Genomic DNA, 19,569 nt, shown 5'->3' on the forward strand with positions numbered 1-19,569 from the left:
TTAAGTACCATATTTTGTGATTTTTTTAATTTTTATATGAAATTATTTATTTTTGTTCTATTTTCTTTATAGAAATAGAAGAGGTTTATGCTTTTGGGATCCTGGTGGGGAGAGAGGAAGTAGTGATGTTTCATGTTATTTTTAAGTGAATTGATGGGAGGAATGAGTGATATTCTTAGTCTATTAGGGCTGCTATAACAAAATATCACATACTGGTTGGCTTCAACAACAAACACTTAAATCTTAGTAATTCTGAAGGCTGGAAGTCCAAGATCAAGGTGTAAGAAGATTCATTTCTGGGAAAGGTCTTTCTGGTTCATAAATGGCTTTCTTCTCATGGTGCCTTCACATAGCAGATGAGGCAAGGGTATTCTTTGGGGTCTTTTCTAAGGTCATTAATTGCATTTATGAGGATACTGTTCTCATAATCTAATCACCTCCCAAGAACACTACTACTAAATACCATCATACTGGGGATTAGGTTTCAACATACAAATTTTGGAGCGGTCATGGTCTCTAGAATTCTGCTCTGGTTCCCCCAAATTCATGTATCTGTCACATGAAAAATAAATTCATTCCATCTCAACAGCCCCAAAGTCTTAACTTTTCCAGCATTAACTCAAAAGGCTAAAGTATAAAATCTCATCAAAATCAGATACGGGTAAGACTGTATGTATGATTCATCCCGAGGCAAACCTGCTATCCAGATGTGAAACTTGTAAACCCAAGTAAATTATGTGCTTCTAAAATACAAGGGTGAGACACACATAAGATAAACATTTCCATTCCAAAAGGGAGAAATAAGAAATAAAGAGGTAATAAGTTCCAGGTAAGTCTGAAACCTAATGGGGGAAAATAACAATAAACCTTAAATCTCAAAAGTTATTTTCTTTGACTCAATGCTTTGCTTTTATGGCCCTCTGAGAGTAGCAGTGTCACTCCCAGGGCTCAGGGGAACAGCCCTATAGTGGCTCACTGTCTGGGTCTCTCCAGTCTGACAGGTGGCTCCATCTTTTGAAATCCAGGTAGAGGTAGACATGCCCCTTGGGCTTTCACACTCTGCTTGCTCGTTACAACTTTAGTTAGAGGAAACTGCCAGATTTGCTTCCTGTGCATTTCTGAAAGGAGGCCATCACTGGACTGGGGCCTACCAATATCATACCTGGGACAGGGGAGGAGCTTGGTGCCAGAGTGTGAAGGGAGCATGCAATGAGAGGTGGCATCAGGCACTGTGCAGGAAGTGTGCAGCTGGGTCCCACAGGCATGGCTTCTCTTTGAAACCACACTGTCTCCCAGGTCCTTGCATTCTGGGCCTGTGACTGGTTTTGCAGCCTTGATAATCTCTGAATTACCTTTGGGATCATTCTTCCATGATCTGGAACAATAGCACCTGGTTTCTGTTGAGATGGTTGACTCGTACAGATCTTATCAAATGGCCAACTGGCCACGCCGTTAGTGTTCTCATATTTTGCAATATGGATAGTCTGGGAATTTCCCCAAATTGTAAGTTCTACTTCCTTTTTTTTTTTTTTTTTTTTTTTTTTTTAACAATTCCATATTTAGATTTGGGAGGAGCAAGATGGTAGAGAAGTAGGAGACCCTATTTCAACCAGTTCCTTAAAGGGAGCTAAATATCTACTTAGCCTGAACATCCAGGATATCAGGCTGAGATGTAAAAATCTTACACTTCTGTATCTCTACAGGGGCAGAAGACATCAGTGGAGAGGTAAAGAGGAGTGGGAACACTCAGACTGATATCAGAGGGTAACAATTCCATCTTTATGTCATTTCTCTCTTCTCATGGTTTACTATAAGCATCCAGAAGGAGACACGCTAAGTTTCAACCCTTTGCTTAAAAACAGCTTCAGGGGCACCTGGGTGGCTCAGTGGGTTAAAGCCTCTCCCTTCAGCTCAGGTCATGATCCCAGGGTCCTGGGATCGAGCCCCGCATCGGGCTCTCTGCTCAGCAGGGAGCCTGCTTCTCTCCTCTCTCTCTCTGCCTCTCTCTGCCTACTTGTGATCTCTGTCTGTCAAATAAATAAAATATTTAAAAAAAAAAAACCTTAAACAAATAGTTTCAGATAAATACCTAACTTACTCACAAGTTCTACCTTCCACAAAACAGAACACAAACGCAATTAAATTCTCTACCATGTTGGGTTCGATTCCACGTTAACATGTGAACCCCTAGTGCCTGCTTGGGCCTACTTAGCCATAGTGACTCCATGTTGCCTAGGTAGACATTTTGTTGTTTAATAAAAGCCTCAGCAGTTACTATTCTCGGTTCCAGGTAACTATTACTAAAACACAACACCTAAAACAAGGTAACTGTTACTAAAACACACACCTAAAACAAGGCCAGTTCCAGGTAACTATTACTAAAACACAACACCTAAAACAAGGCCATTGGTAACCGTTACTAAAACACACAGGTAGGAGACATCCAATCAGCCAAAGCCATAAATGCAGATGTCTGCGATTGTGCCCTATAAAAACTAGCCTGTAAGACCAAGGGGCGTTGCTCTCTTCAGAGGCGGCCCTGGCGGGTCAGTCTGACTTCTAATGCTTGGCATAGAAGAAAGCTTTACATAACTTTTACTTTGTCTCAGCCTCGTTTCCCTGGCTGGTCAGTCTAACTTCCAATGCTTGACATAGAATAAGGCTTTGCGTAACCTTGTCTCAGTCTCGTTCCTTTGATAACGGACCCAACAACCACTTTATAACAAGGTTTGCCTTGCCTTCAGTTTCCAATAATATATTCTGCATTTATGAGACTTCACTGGATGGCCTCTACTGCTCTTATTTGTACCAACATTCTCTTCAGGATTACATAAATATTCTCCAAGTCTGAGGTTTTCTCTACAGCTCTTTTCTTTCTGAGCTGTCACCAAAATTGCCTTTAAAAGTGTAGGTCTATGGCAATGTAAGCTTTTTCTAACATCACTTCAAAATTCTTCCAGGCTCTACCCATTCTCTAGGTCCAAAGCTGCTTTCAGATTTTTAGTTATTGATTACAGAAGCATTCCACTTCTTAGAACCAACTTCCATTTTAGTCCATTTCAGTTTCTGTTACAAAATTCTATAGACTGGATGGATTCAACAACATTTATATGTTATACTTCTTGAGACTAGAAGTCAAAAATCAAGTTGCCCGTAGATTCATGGTATGATGAAGGCCACGTTCCAGTTCATAAATGGCTGTATTCTTGCTGTATCCTCACATGGCAGAAGAAGCAAGTGACCTCTGTGGAATCTCTTTTATAAGGACAATAATCTCATTCCTGAGATCTTCACCCTTGTGATTTCCCGTAAGTCCCACGTCCAAATACCATCACACAGTGAATCAGTTTTCAGCATATGAGTCTAGGGCAACACAAACATTTGGTTTATAACAAAGACCAATATTCTTTGGCTAATAACTTGCTTTGGTTAAGAAAAACTCCCTTTAAGAGCCACCTGAGTGGCTCAGTTGATTAAGTCCCAGAATCTTGATTTCAGCTCTGGTCATGATCTTAGGGCTGTGAGTTTGAGCCCTACCTTGGGCTCTGCACTGGGCGGAGTGCCTGCTTAAGATTCCTTAAGATTCTCTTTCTGCTTTTCCCTCTACCCCTCCCTATACTCTCTCTTAAAAAAAAAAGAGAGAGAGAGAGAGAGAGAGAGAGAAAGAAAAAGTCCCTTTAAGATCTATATAGTAAGGTCAACTGCAATCCATGATTAACCAAGAGATTTTCAGAAGAATGTAAATCACTTAAAACTATCACGAACTAGTTTGTATTGCAAACTACTGTCTTTGCAAGGGAAGTTGTATATTTGTTAGAAAGTTATCACAATCTCATAGGTTTTCTTTTTTTAAATAATCCATCAATTCATGCATTGACTCATTAATTTACTTTTTCTATCTTGTAATATTTTATTTAAAGATTTCAGTTTTAAACATCCATAAGACATTCATCAATCCATGTATTATTTTACTTTTAACATTTAAATTTAACTGCAAATGGCAGAAGAAACAAAATTATGTAATGAGACTATATTTTAGCACTATGTCTTCAAATATGGAAAAAAAAGACTATATTTTAGCACTATGTCTTCAAAAAAAAAAAACTATTACCACCAAAATAAACCAACCAACTTAATTTATTAGGCATGTCTACATTTTAGCTTCCATTATGTGATTTTGGAGGTGGGGTGGGGAATTTCACTTTCAAAGAATCAAGTCCTTGCAAACAGAACAGCTAATCTTTCCAAAAATAAAACCCAGTATCCATATTCTCAAAACTCACAAAACCAAATGGAAATGTCTGGTTGTCAGCCAGTAGTGTCATGCTCAAGCCAGCATCACATCACAGGGAATAATCTATAACTAATTTCAATAAGCAAATTCGAATTCTAAACACTATTAGAGACTACCATTGTTATTCCCAACTGTTTTGGGACTTGTCATATTTGTGAATTGTATAGGCTAAATTTTCTTCGGTAACTTTTTATACTATTAAATAACAAAACTGGACAACTATAAAGATTTGAATTAACTTAATATTTCAAAAGTTTCAAACTTCATTATAATTATTTAGATGTAAATTTCTTATAGATGAATCTTATAAGAAATATGCCTACTGTAATATAATGACAATAAAATAACTACTGATAATCCTTACTAAAAACTTTTCAGATATATGTACAATTGAACTCAAACACCAGTGAAAATATTATAATGTTAGCTCCAATTGACTGTCAGACTTTCTGTGATAAAGGATAAAAACTAAAATCTGGATATCCAAAAATTTTCCTGGAAGGCAATTTCAAATGGATTCAAAGTGGTCTAAACAATGACCAGAATGTAAAATGAATTCTCACTATATACCTCATAATACTGATAACTTAATAATTTTTAATTCTTGTTCTAAGGAATAAACCTATTTGGAAAAATACCATGAAGAAATTTAAACATGAAATTCAAGTCCAGTTATATAACTAAGATATATTTTCTATATATAAGAAAATCACCAATTTAAATTATAAATGGCTTCCATTAAATATTACCACTGCAAAATTCACACAATGTAAATTAAAATAGATATGACAGAAGGTACAATTTAAAGAATGTTCACATTTCAAAGATAAGTGATAGAAGTTTAAGCCAGCAAAAATTCAAACAGGCATATATGTAAACATTTTTATGTAAACTTTGATGAGTAAGATACAAGAAATAATTTGTTTCAATAATTTTTAAGCACAGCTTATGTACATCTTAAAACAAGTACAACTGAAAACATTTCTATGTAAAAGCCACAATAAAGTCCAATGAAATACTAAAGAACAGTCTTACAAACTGGTCTCTCAAGAGTATAACAGCTGAGTATGGTATTCTAAGAAATGTCTTCTTGGTCAATCATTTCGGTTTTAACTGAAAAGACATCTGCCAGCTTATGTTTTGGAAGTTCTGAACCTCTGACTTTAAAGCATAACAAGCATTCTCCACTTTGGCCAAACTTTGTTTTAAGGAATAAAATTCCTTAGAAATCTCATAAGGTCCAGTACTGCCAGTGAATGAAAACTCATCATAAACCTGACATAAAAACTGGCTCACTTGAAAGGGGGTGCCAATGTCCCCATCCCCCACACTGTTTATATACATCCACATCAACTCTCCAGTTAAAATAGCCATTCCCAAAAGGTAATCAAAAAGTGTGATTTTCAGTCTCCAAGTTCCAAACTGCTTCTTCTGTGTATCAGAAGTGTGTGTGTGTGTGTGGGGGGGGGGGTACGTGTGTCTTATTTTCTTTTTATATTCTCCTGTTGTAAATATCAATTATTTAATTTCATCCATACTGATAAGTGATCATGTTTTGATGAAGTGTTGAAAAGAGACAGCCTCCACATATTCCTTCAGTCCTGTAGTAATGGCTCTATGGAATTGATGTATGGCCTCTCCTGAGAGTTCCTGGGCTACTTGTGACATTTTTTTCTACTATTATTACTGATGCTGGCTCCAGTGTCTGATTCTGCTCCCAATAAACTATAGGCTCTGCATCTGCCTTCTTTCCACTTTCTCAGCGCACTGATTTCCCTTGACTGTAATTCTCTCCTGGATCCAAGAGAGGTAGTGATGAATGGTTCTTTGGCTTTTTTCTTTTCATGAGAATGAGAGGGACAACTTCCAAACCCTTTGGACTGGAAACTAGAAGTCAAATATTAACTATGATTTGTATGGCTAATGAACTGTTAGCGGAATGTGATATGGATTACTTTGGGGCCAATGTTTAAAGACTTAGCGTAAGATTTCCACGTTCTAAGTATATCACTCACATTTATATGATAATTATTGTCAGAAAATTACAGAAGAATTTGAATCTGAAATTAAATAATTTCAAGGCAACTCATCCCAAGATTTTTTTTTTTTTATTTTACCTAATTTGGGTGTGTTGCAGATTTTATTCCAAACTTATATGATACCATTTCATTTAAACTTTTAAAATAGGAAGAACACTAAAAATTGCCATTGTATTTTTATTGGAAAAAGAATGACGGTAACAATTAAAGTCATGCTTTGATAACATTTTCAAGTACTTATAAAATGTGTCAAACATTTTCTGATATAAATTAAATTTTTGAGAAACGATATACTTTTTAAAGACAAATGATTATGTTGTCTAAAGAAGGGCCATCTCTACCCCAACGTTCATAGCAGCATGGTCACAGTCACCAAACTGTGGAAAGAACCAAGATATCCTTCCACAGACGAATGAATAAAGAAGATATGGTCCATATATACAATGGAACATTATGCTTCCATCAGAAAGGATAAATACCAAACTTCTGTATAACATGGATGGGACTGGAAGAGATTATGATGAATGAAATATGTCAAGCAGAGAGAGTCAATTATCATATGGTTTCACTTACTTGTGGAGCATAAGGAATAACACAGAGGACATTGGGAGATGGAGTGGAGAAGTGAGTTGGGGGAAATCAGTGGGGGAGACAAACCATGAGAGACTGTGGACTCTGAGAAACAAACTGAGGGTTTTGGAGGGGAGTGGAGTGGGGGGTTGGGTGAGCCTGGTGGTGGGTATTATGGAGGGCCCATATTGCATGGAGCACTGGCTGTGGTGCATCAAAAATGAATGCTGGAACACTGAAAAGAAATAAAACAAAAACAAAGACAAATAATATGAAGATAAAAATTATTATAGATTTTCTAAATACTGAAACCTTATAATATATTTTTTATTTCCATGGTTTTATTTCCTATGTGTATGAAATTATATTATATATTAGGTGTCATCTAAAAGATTTTCAGTCTTTTTTGATGTTGTTATATTTTCTCCAACTTCTTCTTTGTTAGTGTAATTATACCAGTACTACAGAGAAGGTAATCTTAATATAATTAGTATTTTTTTTAAAAAGTAGGATTCACATATTCCAAGTTATTTTCCTTTTAACAGTTATTTTCCTTTTAATTCAAGACAGTCTTACTTTGTTGAGGGTTTTTATAATGCATAGATGTTACACTTTGTCAAATGATTTTCTGCATCTATTGAAATGATTATATGGCTCTTATCCTTTCTTTTATTAATGTGGTATATAATATTGATTGATTTATGAATATTGAATCACCTTTGCAACTCAGGAATAAATCCCACTTGATCATGGTGAATGATTCCTTTAATATATTGTTGGATTCAGTTTGCTATTATTTTATTGAGAATTTCTATATCCATGTTCATCAGGGATATCAGCCTGTACTTCTCTTTTTTAGTGGAATTTTTATTTGGTTTTGGTATCAGGGTAATGCTGGCCTCATAGAATGAATTTGGAAGTTTTCCTTCATTTTCTATTTCTTGGAATAATTTGAGAAGAATCGGTATTAACTTTTCTTTAAAATTTGATAGAAAGCACCTGTGACACCATCTGGCCCTGGATTTGTTTACTGGGAGATTTCTGGTTATGGATTCAATTTCTTAGCTGGTTATTGGTCTGTTCAAGTTTTCTATTTCTTCCCTTGTCAGCTTTGGCAGTTTATATGCTTTTAGGAATTTATTAATTTCTACTAGGTTGTCCTTTCTTTTTTTTTTTTTTTTTAAAGATTTTGTTTCTTTATTTGACAGAGAGAGAGATCACAAGTAAGCAGAGAGGCAGGCAGAGAGAGAGAGGGGGAAGCAGGCTCCCCACTGAGCAGAGAGCCCGATGTGGGGCTCGATCCCAGGACTCTGAGATCATGACCCGAGCCGAAGGCAGAGGCCCAACCCCCTGAGCCACCCAGGCGCCCCTAGGTTGTCCTTTCTGTTGGCATGTCTTTTTTTCATAGTATTCTCTTATAACTGTTCTTATTTTTCCTCTCTCATTTGTGATTTTACTTATTCATGTTCTTTTTCTTTTCTTTTTGTAAGTCTGGCTCGAGGTTTATCAATTTTATTAGTTTTTTCAAAGTACCAGTGTTCTTGGTTCCATTGATTAGTTCCACTGGTTTTGCTTGTTTGTTTTCCAGTATCTATATCAAATCATGCGTTTCTGCTTGAATCTTTATTATTTCCTTTCTTCTACTGGCTTTAGATCTTGTTTGTTTAGAGGGAACATACCTCAACATAATAAAGTCCATATACAAGAAACCTACAGTTAATCTCATCTCAATGGGGAAAAATTGAGAGCTTTTCCTCTACCATCAGGAACAAGGCAGGGATATCCACTCTCACCATTATTATTTTACATAGTAGTGGAAGTCCTATACTCAGCAATCAGACAACAAAAAGTAATAAAAGGCATCCAAATCAGCAAGAAAGAAGCCAGACTTTCACTATTCACAGATAACATGATACTCTATGTAGAAAAGACAAAAAGACTCCACCTCATTTCTGGGTTTTCTCTTGGTCTGAAAAAAAAAAAAAGTTTCTTCAACCAATGATGTTGGGGAAACTAGACAGCAATATTCCCAAGAATGAAACTGAATCATTTTCTCACACCATACACAAAAAATAAACTTAAAAAGTAAATAAATTAAAAACAAAACAAAACAAAAAGCAAAAGTCTTACATCTCTTTTCTTTATAATAAAAATGTTCTAAACATAAAGCTTTTGAATATATCTACAAAACTAATACATATTACCAATTTTTATTTTTTTTTATTTTTTTTAAAGATTTTATTTATTTATTTAACAGAGATCACAAGCAGGCAGAGAGGCAGGTAGAGAGAGAGAGAGGGAAGCAGGCTCCCCGCCAAGGAGAAAGCCCGACGTGGGACTTGATCTCAGGACCCTGAGATCATGACCTGAGCCAAAGACAGTGGCTTAACCCACTGAGCCACCCAGGTGCCCCACATATTACCAATTTTTAAAATTTTTCTTATTTTAATCCTGATTCTAATTTCTGAATATTTCTACAAATTCTAATAGTCTAAAATGAGCATGCTGTCCAATCATCTGACCAATTACATTATCTTGCAGGAACTTATGTACATGTATGAAGTGATATGCTTCCAAGTATAGATGATTTTAACTGTATTGTTTATTATATATATAGACAAAAAATGTCTTCTGAAAAGAAGTCAATCAGAAATTTCCAGTCAGTATTTTCTTGGTAGACAATGCAGTTAAAAGAATAAAAGCAGTGGGGTGCCTGGGTGGCTCAGTCAGTTAAATGACTGATGCTTGATATCTACGTAGGTCTTGATCTCACGGTTCTGAGATCATGCTCCATGCTCAGCGCAGAGTCAATTTGAGGTTTCTCCCCCTGTCCCTCCCCCCATCTGTGTTCTCCCTCTGTCTCTCTCTAAAAATAAATAAATAATCTTTAAAAAAGAGTAAGACTAAAAACAGCACTGAGAATCAAGATTGCTCTCTGTATAATCCTTTTGCTTAATATCTATTTGTGCTCCGCTGGCCCAATCAATCTTCTAGTCAGTCCTCTGTTTTCCCTATGAAAGAGAAAGTATACCACATGTTCATTCACGTTATTAAACCATAAGAATTAAATAAAATGTATTCAATAGATTAAGTCATCTAAATAGAGAAACTGAATTTGCCAAGTATAGTTTTCTTTAATGTTCCCAAATTCACCAATAGTGCATGTATTAATACTATTGACATGAAATGATAACATGTGAAAGAAAATTACAAGGTTTTGAAAAATAGCTGATGCTGTTTTCTTAATCATGGGTTGTGTTACTCTTATGTATTTGTGCATCTACATTGTTTTGATTTTGAATCAACTTTTAATTAACTGCAAAAGAATTCTCTAGTTCTAGCATGAATCTTGATGAAATAATATCTTAACCCCAGGGGCATGGAAATAAGTCAATATCCCTCCAATGTAATGATTAGAGGAGCAACAATTTTTCCACATGGCAGTTACATTTGCTATACTAAAAATCATGTGTGAGGTTTATACAACAATCTTTATCCCTAACACACCAAACAAAAATAGATTATTTTAGAACTAAAATTTCTCCACACTATATAAATCGGATTTCAATTTAAATTCATTCTAAGCCCATTTATAACTTTTAGATCACTGCTTTTGGGGAGTGTTGATGCAGAAAATCACATTATTTAAAGGGAAATGTTTTAAGATGACTTTAATTTTAAAACTCAAAATCATATATCTTAACAATAGATACTGGATAGGAAGCTTATCTATGTACTCTGGGAGTTATACATTTTCTCTATCTTCTTTTAAGTCAGGGAATACATTTAACTAGTCAGTGTAAGATGTAGTAAAATCCTGGCTACAACTTATTTACAACCATTTGAAAAATGGTTGATGGATTGATATATTCTGAAATTGTGTACTGAGCTAGAAGAAAACAAATCTGTAAAATATATAAATCTTTTGTCAGGCTTTTCAAGTTCAAAACCATTTGAAGCTTTTCTACATCTTTCCTGATGTTTAAATACCTGTGTGATGACATATTGAGGTTAGAGTTCTCAATGAAGCAGTGCTGTGTATTTGAAAGCACTTGCATTGATTTTATCACTAGATAGCAGCTATGTGACAATTGATGGATTGTAGGGACCACAGTCCATTAACTCTATATGCCTTATCTGTTAACAGTAGACTTTTAAAGTCTCCTTATTTTTTATCTGCACTTTTGATATTTACTAAGAAAAGCACTTTTATTTGACTGATATATTTTATGCTCAAGAAATCAATGATATTAATTACCTAGAGTAGACTTAAGTAATATGTATCCAAATCGATTGGTATGTCTTAGTACTTTATTTTAACCAATAACATAAAATAAATGTTGATTCCAAAAAGAGACAGAGCATTGATTTTTGTTTTCTGTTGAATTCTTAGTTCTTAATAAATCATCCTGCTTATTGATAGTATTGCTGGACATGGGGAATTATTGGTTGATAAGTCATTAACAAATCTCAGAAGGCTAAATTCACTTCCTCACCAACCCTCTGTAATGTCAGTTGAATCTTTAACACAGAGAAATTCTTTTATAATAATATAATTTATGAAAAAGATCAATAAATCTGAGGAGGCTGAAGGAGCATTTTTAAATCTCATTATTAGGAAGTTTTGAAAATCTTAAGGTTTGGTAAGCACGGACAGCAATTTCTTCTATATCTAATAGCTATAAGTTTGATGGCTCTTTTTACACTAAATGGACTTGATATAATGAAATCCACAGGATCTAGTGAGCGGTAGTCAAATTTGTATGGTAAAAAGATCTGGGTGGAGATTCTAGTACTATAATTTACTAGCTGAATTTCTTAATCATCCTAAATTCCAGTTTTGTCATTTGTAAAATATGGATATTATAGCTACCCTGTTGTGAGAGATACAGTCTGAGAGGACATAAAGTAGGTTCTCAGAATATGGGTCAATCACTTTATAGACCATAGGTTCAAGCAAAATTAATTTAGACATTTGGTGTAACTGAGAGATGTCAAAACAGGATCAGAGAGGAAAGAAAGCCTTTATTTTGGTCATGGAAACATAGCTAAAGTTTATGAAGACCTAAAGGAAATTTAATGTGTGGACAGCACAAACCTTCTTTAGCTGAATGATTAGATAAATCACAGAAAAATTTTAGGTTACATAACATATAAAAATAAAAATAAATAAATAAATAAATAAATAAATAAATAAGGGTCCTACATTTTTTTTCTAAATTTCAGACATCAGATTTTAATAATCTTATTAACTGATGAAGTAGCATTAATGCTATATAACAAAAACAGTGACACATCGCTAGTATCAGTTTAAAAGGCACAATTCATCTGGAAAACAATCATGAACTTTAAATATATTCATGTTAAATAGGTAACTCCTACTGGAGAATCACCACTAATGAGATAATGGCATATATTTGATATATATGTTTCTGTAATACGTTAGTAATAAAAAACAACATATTAAACATATTTACTAGTTCCAGGTAACTTTTGTTCCTTGAAATTAAAGCAAATGCACAATTTTGAGTTAAAATTTTGAGGGAAAAGACAAATATTTTAAGCATTAGGGCTTTTTAAATTCTTCATTTGTTTTGTGGTATATGTAAAATTATCTTGTTACCTGATTTTTGTACCTCTTTTTTAAAATGACATGATTATATAGGGAATAATATACATAATTTTTTAAAATAATTCATAATCTTTTATAAAGTGGCAATGAAACTATCTTGTGTGCATAGTTTATTTTACTAATGATTTTTTTCAATTACTTATCATAGCAAAAACTACATTATTCTATTTATAAAGTGTAATTATTTACTCAACATAATGTTTTGTGAAATTCATACTTAGAGCTTTATGTTCAACTAATTTATGAGGAAAAAATAACGAGAATACTGTGGCTGATACATTTGCTGATAAAACCTATTTAATGATAGAAAATATAATAAAAAGTAGGAAACTGAATTTCTCTTCAAAAACGGTGCTAAAGTTTTAATAGTTGATTTCTTATAGTTGTAAAATACAATATATACCCAGGCACCTTTATAATAGGTGAAAAAATAGAATCTTCTTAAAACATGCTAACACTCTTGAAATTCCTCCCTATATCATGAAATGATAGAGATATGGAAATTTTATTTATTTCATATTGTTATTCCTTATTAGAGAGAAATTTAATCACTTCCCCAGAGTTAGTTTTTATAAAAGTTCCTGTCCACCACTTAACATACTCAGTCAGGTTGGATGTTTGAGAAGTTTTTTCCCAATCTTGGGTACATCCTGTTTGAATCTACATTAATCTGTTCTCTTCCCAACCACGTTCACTATGCCCCTCACTGAGTTGGAACACGTGTATCCCAAGTGAATGACACTTTGCTCAACTTTCATTACCTCTTGAATTACAAATTCAAGTCACCATAATCTCTCACCAAGACTGATCAAAGAGCTACTCATACTGTCTCCTCAATTTCAAGCATTGATTTTCATGACCTTTCTTCCACAATGACACCAGTGTAATCATCCAGGAATATAAGTAAGATTAGATCTATCATTTGAAGGCTTAAAACATTCCAATGGCTTTGAACTGCAAAAATTTGCAAACATTTTACATTGGCCTTGTGGTCCCTGAATAATAGAACTCTTATTTTTCTAATTTCATCAACTACACATACCCTTATTCACCATGATCTTGTCCTGGGTTGCCAGACTTAACCAAAAAATGAAGAAAAAGAGAAAACATGCAGTTAAATTTAAATTTCAGATTTAAAACAAACAAACAAAAAACAAACAAACAAAAAACAAAACAAAACAAAAAAAAACCTCTTTTTAAAGTATGTGCCAGGTAATAGTTGGGATATAGTACTAGGAAATAAAAAAAGGAAAAAGGTATGTATCTTTTTATTTAAAATTCAATTTTAACTGAGTGTCCTCTATTTTATCTAGCAATGCTAATTCTAGCCCTCTCAAATTCCTTTCTCTCCCTGAACATTGTCAAGCTTACACATGCCACAGAGTTTTTGAACATGCTCTTCTCTGTATCTGAAATGTTCTTTCCCCAGGTTTTCACATGTAACAAATGTTAAAATTCAAATGGCAATTAGACCCCAAAATAAAACATGTGAAAATTCAAAATGTAGTGTTAAATAACCATATGCAGTTTTTTTCAAAGATTAGAAGGGCTAGTTTCACAAGTCTATGACCCCTCCATGACATCAAACATATAAAAAGGAACATACAATAAAAAGGAGGATTTTGTGAGGAAAAGTTCCTTGAGGAGAGGAGAGAAGTTCAAAGCAGGCAAAAAGAGAACAAATCACTTGCAGTAACCTGAATACGGGTCCTCCAAATATGTCTATGTCTTAATCCTTGGAACCTGTGAATGTTATCTTTTACAGCAAAAGAGATTTTGCAGATGTGACTAAATTAAAGATCTTGAGAAGAGAAGACCATCGGGGATTATCCGGATAGGTCCCAACGTAATTGTGAGGGACCTTATCAGAGGGACCCATGAAGAGTCAGAATCAGAGAAGAGAGCTCTCCAGTGACAGGTGCAGAGACTGGAGAGATACAACTTGAAGGCAGAGGAAAGGGCTCAAGCCAAGGAGTCCAGGCAGTCAGTAAAAGCAGGAAACTGCAAGGCAATAGATGCTCCCCTCAGAACCTTCTGGAGGAAACAGCTCGACAGATCTTTTTGATTTTGGCTCATTCCTCAAGACTATATAGGAATATTTGTGTAGTTTTAAGCCATTAAACTTGGAGCAATTTTTGAGGGTGACTACAGGAAGCTAAAATACCAGCAAACTCACAGCCCCAGCTCTGTTCCCATTACATCTTCCAAAAATTAAAGCAGTCCTGATATTGGAGAGAAAAGAGCAGTGATTGCTAAGTCAGGGTCACAGTTTATAGTTATATCTTTGGGTATTTTAATTAGTAAATTTTCAACTTAAAGTGAATTAAGTTGCCCAAAATGGATCAGGAGAGTCATTGGATTTGCAAGTATTCTCATAGATTCTTAGAGGTGAACTTATTGATTACAGACTGTTCCTTTTAAAAGGAACTTTATTCACATTTGTCTTAAATTTGGCATTCAGTCAGCACTCCAGTTAAAATAAGTCTTACTTAGCCGTTCTTCTCTATTACTCTGAATTCACTTTAAAATTTTGGTGGGGGAGAGTGGTTTCAACCCTCAACCTATTTTTTATAACAAGTATGATTAAATATTTTGGAATCTCTTAAAAAATAAGCCAAGCAAAATGCATTACACCTTTTTAGTTAGCCAATGAAAACAGTCTTGTTGACTAGGGAAAGTGCTTTCAGGCACTCCTTGAATGATATATAGTATGTGTACTTCTCTTCAGAAATCAAGCACATAAATAAATGCATCGGGTAGCCTCTCTACTCTGTTGCTAAGAGACAGCAAATTATGTGGTTTTAGAATTGGGGAACAAAGAAAATTACTATGTTTAAAGCAGTTCTAAAAAGAAGAGAAAAAGGAAATACAACAGATTTTTATCAAACACAAGCATTGGAACATAATAGTATTCACCAATATAAAACATTACAATATGAGTACCCTTATGATAGATGATGGGAGGAATAATAATAATAAGCAGGATGACAAACAGAACTGAGAACATTAAGAAATTCTCATCATTTCAAAATCCAGAGCCATAGTATAAGTTTTGTTTTAATGTTAAGAAGTTTACTTATTAGGTTAATTTTTCATCACAATAGAACAATTTCTTAAAATAGCATGATAAAACATCATCAACATACCTATTCTATAGAAGTAAGTAAACAATTTGTCAACTTGAGAGAAGATTTATATTTTGGCTACAAACATGTATCTAAAATTAGTCCAGTCATTTTCAAATTATACAAATACAAAATAAAGAATGGACTAAGAATAGGAAAACAAAAGATATTGCAATTTACTTCTGTAGGCTACTATTCTACTGTCTGTCTATTCTGTAAGTACTGGCTTGCTCAAGACTCCGTCTAACTTCTTTATATTTTATACACTCTCCAAAGAAAAACCATGCAAAAACTGGAAGTCAGTAATTCACATCTCATTTTATCTCACTTCATGCTAAATTTTATTTTTATATACTTAACATTAAACATCATTTCCTAAATGTTCATGATCATTTTCAAGTTAATCCAAAATTAAACATCTTCAAGAGTCTCCTTCTTATTCTCCTGTATTTCTAATATTGATTAATGACATTCTCCTTAATCATTTGCCCAAATTACAAACCAGAAACCATCCTAGATGCCATCCATTTTCAATATTTAATCTATTATTAATACTCTGTTCCCTCATCGTCATCCCGATTCCGCTACTTACAAGTTAATCATCTACTTTTGAGGTTATCTCAAATCACTCTTTATTGATCTTATTAACTCTCCTTTTACTTCCCATTATTAAATAGCACTATTAGCATTTACTGGAAACTGAAATTCTTTACCAAATCCCCAATGATGACATAATAAAGTAGAAGTGTTTCAATATATGATTTTTTTTCTCCTCTGAAAACTATTCTGCCCACTTGACCCTACATGCCTTTAAGTTATATTCATTTTCTCAATTTTTCTTCAGTCTGCATTGTTCCTGTGAAGCCTTTCTTGACCCCTACAGGCACATATAAATTCTCATTTCTCTGTATTCCCACACTGCCTTCTTTAAACCTCACATATCAGTCAGAGTTTATGGTTGCGACAACAGACAATATTATGGTCATCACCATCTTAACACTGCGTGGTATTTATCTAGTTATTTCCTATTATACTTTATTAATTGATTGATTTCATATCTGTCACCCCATGAGAGCTTTAATCACTAAAAATACTGAGATAGTATTGAACAAAGTTCATGGCTTGCAGTAGACATTCCTTCTACGTGTGCTTACTGAATTTTAAAGCTAATCACATGTAAAAATTTAGATGAAATGAATTTATGTGTTTTATAATATGATTAGGCTGAAAATAATTCACTGTTGGTGGCAATAATGTGAACTGGGTACTCTGAACAGTCATCTCTCTAAATGAAAGTATAATCTATACAAATTGCAGCAGGCAGAGCTTAATATATTAGAAACTTTTTAGCTGAGCTACAAAATAAAAATAAAAGCAAATTTGACTAAAAAAATAGAATGAAAAGCAGTACACCAAAATAAGAACAGGGACACTAAGGCAATAAGCAAAAACAAAAGGAAGGATAACCTTGAAAGCAAATAACCATTTTATTACTGTTTTCTGAAAATTAAGGTTAAAAAAAAAAGCAAACCTTAGGTACAGTCCCCAAGTATTTAAAATACTGAAATCATTAGATTTGAAATATAAGATTATTATGTAGGAAATACATATGAAATAAAAAAGGAATCACAAAAAATGAGCCAGGAACAAAAGATTAGAAAAGAGCCTATTAAATTTTATTTTATAAAGTTGCTTCCTGCACTCCTTTTTTTTTTTTTTAAAGATTTTATTTATTTATTTGACAGAGAGAGATCACAAGTAGATGGAGAGGCAGGCAGAGAGAGAGAGAGAGAGAGAGAGAGAGAGGGAAGCAGGCTCCCTGCTGAGCAGAGAGCCCGATGTGGGACTCGATCCTAGGACCCTGAGACCATGACCTGAGCCGAAGGCAGCGGCTTTAACCCACTGAGCCACCCAGGCACCCAAGCTTATGAAATTTGGAAACTTTATAGTTGTATTTTACACAAGCACATTCACACATGAAAAAAAAAATTGTTTCTAAGTTCTAAAAACAAAAACCCCTAGCAGATTAGACACACACTAAATTGCTGTAATTTTTGATGTGACTAACTAAAGTGAAGCACAGAGAGATATAAATATAGAAAGAACTAACAGATATTATAGGGCATGAAAAATAGAATGAGAAGATACAAAATTAGCTAATCACAGTCTATAAAAGAGGAAATAAAGTTGGAAAAGAAGTAGTATTTTAGAGATAATACCTAAGGCTTTTCCAGAGTTGCTGAAAGATGCGAATCTTCAGATCAGCTGTCATTTGGGTGATGCACAACATTTTTGGCCTACTTCTTACTTGTGCTCTAAGGGTTGAACAATTTTAAGTTTTACAGGCCATGCTTTACTTTTTGTGTTTTGACAATACAATGCTTAGTGAGACAACTCCTCAAAAAAAGTCCATTTGTTTCTGGTCATTTCTATGTACATGCAACTACAGATCTTGTCTACAACTACAGATCCTGTTGTTAAGCCTGAGGGCTTTATATTATATTAAGCAGTCTCTGCGTTCTGCTCATCTGTCAACTTGTTTTGCTTTATGAAACAAGCAGCTTGGTTGGGACCTTGTGCCCTTTTATATGCTGACTCATTCTATGCTGGCCTCCATCACAGGGTAGAAACTCATAAAAGAAGATGTGTCCTACGAGGAGTTTGAGACAAATATTTATCTTTTCAGAAGACCATACTTCAGGGTCACAGCTTCTAACTTTTATGCCTTGTAATTTGAAGCCAAAGGCTCCAAAACTCCAAGTTCTTCATCAAATTGTAAATCCATAAGCAATTCTAGGAGAACCTTTTCTTCATCCATTATAACTTACAGTCATCATGTGTCTAGCCTGTTTATATTTTTCTTGCAATGTTTTGTTTAAAGAAGAAAGAAATAGCAATAACATAGAAATTTTCTTAATATAGCATAACATTCTGACTAACATTACAGTGTGGAAGGTATATACTCTGCCTTCCACAGTACGTTCAATAAAAGTTAGCCAAACGTTTTGCCAGGGACAACTCAATATTGTAAATATATTAATTTCCCCAAAATAATTCTATAGACCCATTACAAATACCTTTGCAAGATTTTTCAGAAAATAAGTATAAAATTTAAATGAGGAAGTCAATTTCTAAAAGTAGTCTGAAAAAAAGTATGTTTGGATGTCTAGGCTTACCGGATGTCAGTATTTGATACGAAACTCAGGTACTTGACACTGTGGTGCTGTCTTGTAGATTAATTAACCAATTAAAATATAGAGCATTATAGAAACTCCTGAAAGAGGTGAACAGATACAGTAAACACTGCTATATTACAATGATAATATCATAAGTCTTTAAAATAATTGTTTTGGAACAATTATTTAAATTGTTCCCATAAGGATGCGAACTTTAGGGTCCCTGGGTGGCTCAGTGGGTTAAGCCACTGCCTTCAGCTCAGGTCATGATCTCAGGGTCCTGGGATTGAGTCCCGCATTGGGCTCTCTGCTCGGCAGGGGTCCTGCTTCCTCCTCTCTCTCTGCCTGCCTCTCTGACTACTTGTGATCTCTCTCTGTCAAGTAAATAAATAAAATCTTAAAAAAAAAAAAAAAAGGATGGGAACTTTATTATTATATGAAAGTAAACTTATTTCCTTACTTTACACACAAAATTCAATTCTAGATAAACTTAAACTTCAAAACTAAAGGGAAGAAATTGTAGAACATGTTCATGACCTCAATTTTTAAAGAAAAGAACCTTCACAAAAGCATACAAAATGAATAAATCAAGAAAGTAAAAATTAACAATTTTGGAAATTGGTAATTTCTGTTGATAATGGAAGGATAGAGCAGTATTTCAGAGAAAAGATTTCAAAAGCATAGCTCTGAAAGAATAGTATCCAAAATGCAAAAGAAATGCACATCATTAAGA

General features: G+C 34.1%; 1 pseudogene; it reads right to left on the reverse strand.

Annotated features, from left to right (window-relative positions):
* Window positions 1–5,369: 5,369 nt before the first annotated feature.
* LOC132026005 (translin-associated protein X-like) lies at window positions 5,370–16,234 on the reverse strand (annotated as a pseudogene).
* Between the last annotated feature and the right edge of the window lie 3,335 nt (window positions 16,235–19,569).

This window comes from Mustela nigripes, chromosome 10 (genome assembly GCF_022355385.1).
Source record: "Mustela nigripes isolate SB6536 chromosome 10, MUSNIG.SB6536, whole genome shotgun sequence".
Classification (NCBI taxonomy): domain Eukaryota; kingdom Metazoa; phylum Chordata; class Mammalia; order Carnivora; family Mustelidae; genus Mustela; species Mustela nigripes.